Here is a 6,000-nt window from a genome sequence, read left to right as displayed (position 1 = left end):
CGCTTCCTGGCTGATGTTTTGGTCACTTTTGAATGCTGGCGGTGCTTTCACTCTAGTGGTAGCATGAGACGGAGTCTACAACCCATACAAGTGGCTCAAGTAGTGCAGCTTATCCAGGATGGCACATCACTTGCGAGCTGTGGCAAGAAGGTTTGCTGTGTCTGTCAGCGTAGTGTCCAGAGCATGGAGGCGCTACCAGGAGACAGGCCAGTACATCAGGAGACGTGGAGGAGGCCGTAGGAGGGCAACAACCAAGCAGCAGGACCGCTACCACCGCCTTTGTGCAAGGAGGAACAGGAGGAGCACTGCCAGAGCCCTGCAAAATGACCTCCAGCAGGCCACAAATGTGTATGTGTCTGCTCAAACGGTCAGAAACAGACTCCATGAGGGTGATATGAGGGCCTGACGTCCACAGGTGGGGGTTGTGCTTACAGCCCAACACCGTGCAGGATGTTTGGCATTTACCAGAGAACACCAAGATTGGCAAATTCGCCACTGGCGCCCTGTGCTCTTCACAGATGAAAGCAGGTTCACACTGAGCACATGTGACAGACGTGACAGAGTCTGGAGATGCCGTGGAGAATGTTCTGCTGCCTGCAACATCCTCCAGCATGACCAGTTTGGCATTGGGTCAGTAATGGTGTGGGGTGGCATTTCTTTGGAGGGCCGCACAGCCCTCCATGTGCTCGCCAGAGGTAGCCTGACTGCCATTAGGTACCGAGATGAGATCCTCAGCCCCCTTGTGAGACCATATGCTGGTGCGGTTGCCCCTGGGTTCCTCCTAATGCAAGACAATGCTAGACCTCATGTGGCTGGAGTGTGTCAGCAGTTCCTGCAAGATGAAGGCATTGATGCTATGGACTGGCCCCGTCCGTTCCCCAGACCTGAATCCAATTGAGCACATCTGGGACATCATGTCTCGCTCTATCCACCAATGTCACGTTGCACCACAGACTGTCCAGGAGTTGGCAGATTCTTTAGTCCAGGTCTGGGAGGAGATCCCTCAGGAGACCATCCGCCACCTCATCAGGAGCATGCACAGGTGTTGTAGGGAGGTCATACAGGCACGTGGAGGCCACACACACTACTGAGCCTCATTTTGACTTGTTTTAAGGACATTACATCAAAGTTGGATCAGCCTGTAGTGTGTTTTTCCACTTTAATTTTGAGTGTGATTCCAAATCCAGACCTCCATGGGTTAAAAAATTTGATTTCCATTTTTTAATTTTTGTGTGATTTTGTTGTCAGCACATTCAACTATGTAAAGAACAAAGTATTTCAGAAGAATATTTAATTAATTCAGATCTAGGATGTGTTATTTTTGTGTTCCCTTTATTTTTTTGAGCAGTGTATTTATTCTAGGATCTGACTACAACAAGATATCTAAGTCAATTATAAATCAAGAGTGCATAAAACAGCATGTACACAAATTAATTTGACTCCTCTACAGGTTTACAATAATAGTGATAATGTGGTGCATTGTAACAAACATAAATTGTAAAAATGTTACTGTGTAAAGTTGCTGAGGAGACCGGCCTATAGTACATCAGTAGGGATGCTACTTGCTTAACCCCAAAAAGAATGACACCCGAGACTATGACCCCAACATTACCAAGCCCCACCCATCTCAGCCAAGCCACGTTCTCTCTCCACGTAACGATGCCCGGCAAGAAAAATAAAAGGTGGAGACCTTAAAGGGTTTCTGTCACCCCACAAAACTCATTTTTTTTTTTTGGGATAGTTAGATTCCTTATAGGGCGATATAGGAGAATATAATAGTCTTACTTACTTTCATGCGGCCGATTCTTTATAAAACGAAGTTTTATAATATGTAAATGAGGGCTCTACCAGCAAGTAGGGCCTCTACTTGCTGGTAGCCGCAGCAGCAATCCGCCCCCTCGCTGTGTTGATTGACAGGGCCAGCCGTGATCTCCTCCTCCGGCCGGCCCTGTCAGTAATTCAAAAATCGCGCGCCTCTGGTCATTCGGCGCAGGCGCTCTGAGATGAGGAGGCTCGTCTCCTCAGCACTCCCTCAGTGCGCCTGCGCCGATGACGTCTTCTCTTTCGGTGATGTCATCGGCGCAGGCGCACTGAGGAGACGAGCCTCCTCATCTCAGAGCGCCTGCGCCGAATGACCAGAGGCGCGCGATTTTTGAATTACTGACAGGGCCGGCCGGAGGAGGAGATCCCGGCTGGCCCTGTCAATCAACACGGCGAGGGGGCGGATTGCTGCTGCGGCTACCAGCAAGTAGACGCCCTACTTGCTGGTAGAGCCCTCATTTACATATTATAAAACTTCGTTTTATAAAGAATCGGCCACATGAAAGTAAGTAAGACTATTATATTCTCCTATATCGCCCTATAAGGAATCTAACTATCCAAAAAAAAAAAAAAGAGTTTTGTGGGGTGACAGAAACCCTTTAACCACTACCAGACCGGGCCATTTATGAATGAAAAGATGGCAGCGCGCATGGACGCAGCAGCCTGGAGCTCTCCATTTAGATGCCAATTTCTTATTTTTTACATAGTTATTACCTTAATTTTAAGCACAGCGAGTATTCAGTTTGCTACAGCACACACAGCGTATAGTGTGCAAGAGCTACTGGACATCAGAATGAAGGTCCTGTTCCACCACCACCCCCTAATATCCCGGATGAGATTCTAAGGACATCGGTGCCCGACTGGATGATTATACCGTCGAAGCGACGGCACAGGAGGAGACGGGAAAGAAAGCAGAAGCGGGGCAAGAGGGGCGGCATCAATACTCGATTAAAGAACCCCCCAAACAAGCAAACACTACCCAGCCTGTTCGTCGCAAATACCCAGTCTATAGTGAACAAGATCGATGAGCTGAGACTGAGGATCTCATCTGATAGGATGAACACTTGCGCCTCACCTGGCTAAATACTAACATCCCGGACGAGGCTATTGAACTTGCGGATCGGACTGTCTACCGAATGGATCGAACCACTGAGTCCGGTAAGAATAAGGGAGCTGGAGTGTGTATTTATGTCAATAAGGCTTGGTGTACCTCCACAGTCATTGCTGAACAATATTGCTCTGCTGATTTAGAACTTATGACACTTAAATGCAGACCGTTCTACTTACCTAGGGAATTCACAGTCGTGTATCTCACCGTAGTTTATATTCCTCCACAAGCTAATGTTAAGCTGGCACTGTCCAAATTGCATGATATTACGAACAGTCTGCAAAATATCCATCCAGATGGAGTGTTCATCTTAGCGGGTGATTTTAACCAAGCCAATCTCAAAACTGTGCTCCCCAAATTCTACCAGTTTGTTAAATTCCCAACTAGGGGGAGAAATACATTGGACCGTGTTTATTGCAACATAGCAAATGCTTATACAGCATCACCTGCCCCCCATCTTGGCAGGTCGGATCACATTTCTTTGTTTTTAGCTCCAGCATACAAACCTCTTATCACCAGGATTAAGCCTACTTTGCATACAATCAGAGTTTGGCCTGTAGGAGCCACAATGAGACTACAGGATTGTTTTGAGGACACAGATTGGGAATTGTTTAAACAGGCAGCTACAAAGGAAAATCACACAGACTTAAACATATATGCCTCCTCTGTCCTTTCCTATATAAAATTTTGCATGGACAATGTCACTGATACCAAAATCATTCGGACCTTCCCAAATAGGAAACCATGGATAAACAAAAATGTCCAAAACCTTTTGAAGGCACGTGACATTGCTTTCCGAAAGGGAGACCCAGAGGAGTACAAAACAGCCAGGTCCAATCTGAAGAGGGGCATTAGGGAGGCAAAGCACTGCTACAAAACAAAAATACAACATAATTTTACAAGCTCTGATTCCCGACGCATGTGGCAGGGTATCAAGTCCATTACGAATTATAAGAGCAACACCTGTTCTATCAACACTGGAAATTCTTTCTCTCTTGATGACCTAAATCATTTTTTTGCACGATTTGACAAAGACAATGAGCTGCCTATCATCAAATTAGCCCAGCAAGAGGCTCCATCATGTTCCCTGATGCTGAGAGCACATGAGGTAGAATGGGCCTTAAACCACATTAATCCCCACAAAGCAGCTGGCCCTGATGAAGTTCCTGGAAAAGTCCTAAAAAACTGTGCTAAACAGCTGAAAACAGTGTTTACCAGTATGTTTAACAGCTCACTAGAGCAGGTCATTGTCCCCACTTGCCTGAAGTCCTCCACAATTGTCCCAATTCCAAAACAGGCAGGGGTGAAGACCTTAAGTGATTATCGCCCGGTGGCTCTCACTCCTATTGCTATGAAGTGCTTTGAACAACTTGTCCTCAGGCACATGAAGAGCAAGATCTGCACCTCCATGGACCAATACCAGTTTGCTTACAGAGCACATAGGTCAACTGAGGATGCTGTCTCACTTACCCTTCACAATGCGCTGTCACACTGGAGCAGAGAGACAGCTATGTGCGGATGCTGTTCATTGATTACAGCTCGGCCTTTAACACCATCCCTCCCAACAAGTTGGCAACGAAACTGAACAACTTGGGTCTCAGCTCACACCTGTGCAACTGGATACTGGATTTTCTTACAAAAAGACCACAAATCGTACGCATGGGCAAGCACTTTTCTTCATCCTTAACACTAAACACTGGGGTACCGCAAGGCTGTGTGTTGAGCCCTCTCCTTTACTCCCTCTTCACAAATGACTGTAAACCTATTCACAATACCAATACCATTATAAAATTTGCAGATGACACGACCGTGATAGGCCTAATTTCCAACAATGATGAAACAGCCTATAGGAAAGAGGTGGAGAACCTAGAGAGATAGAGTAAGAACAGCAACCTCATACTCAATACCAAGAAAACAAAGGAGCTAATTCTGGATTTTAGGAAGAAGAAACAAAATGGACACCATCCCATTAGCATTAATGGTGGAAACGTGGAGATAGTTCAAAGTTTCAGATTCTTGGGAGTTCATATTAGTCAGGACCTGTCATGGATAGAAAAAACACAACAGAAATGACCAAAAAGGCCTTCAGAGGCTTTATTTTCTGAGGAGTCTGAAGAAAGCACAACTCCCAAAACAGCTGCTAGTCAATTTTTACATGTGCACCATAGAATCTGTTATCACATACTGCATTACAGTGTGGTACTCCGGCTGCTCTTCTGAGGACAAGAAGACCCTCAAGCGCATCATCAGAATGGCTGGCAGAATCACTGGTACTCAGTTACCATCACTGGAGGACATCTTCACTGCTCACTGCAGCAACAGGGCAAAAATTATCTGCGGGGATCCAACTCACCCCGGCCACAGCCTTTTCATTCCCCTACCCTCTGGTAGGCGTCTTAGAGCCCTACATGCCCGCACCACTAGGCTGAAGAACAGCTTTTACCCCAAAACAATCAGTCTCCTAAATGCTCAGAGATTATTGCCCCTTCCTAGGATAGAAACTACCACAGACTGAAAGTGACTGTGCATTCATGAACCCATGATGATCTCTTGTCTGCAGTGGTGTCTGAATCAGTGTGTATATATACTCATAAGCACTTCCTACTTTGCTCTTGCTATATACACTCACCTAAAGAATTATTAGGAACACCTGTTCTATTTCTCATTAATGCAATTATCTAGTCAACCAATCACATGGCAGTTGCTTCAATGCATTTAGGGGTGTGGTCCTGGTCAAGACAATCTCCTGAACTCCAAACTGAATGTCAGAATGGGAAAGAAAGGTGATTTAAGCAATTTTGAGCGTGGCATGGTTGTTGGTGCCAGACGGGACAGTCTGAGTATTTCACAATCTGCTCAGTTACTGGGATTTTCACTCACAACCATTTCTAGGGTTTACAAAGAATGGTGTGAAAAGGGAAAAACATCCAGTCTGCGGCAGTCCTGTGGGCAAAAATGCCTTGTGGATTCTAGAGGTCAGAGGAGAATGGGCCGACTGATTCAAGCTGATAGAAGAGCAACGTTGACTGAAATAACCACTCGTTACAACCGAGGTATGCAGCAAAGCATTT

This window comes from Bufo bufo, chromosome 2, assembly GCF_905171765.1.
Source record: "Bufo bufo chromosome 2, aBufBuf1.1, whole genome shotgun sequence".
NCBI classification, from domain to species: domain Eukaryota; kingdom Metazoa; phylum Chordata; class Amphibia; order Anura; family Bufonidae; genus Bufo; species Bufo bufo.
Note: the sequence above shows the minus strand (reverse complement) of the source record.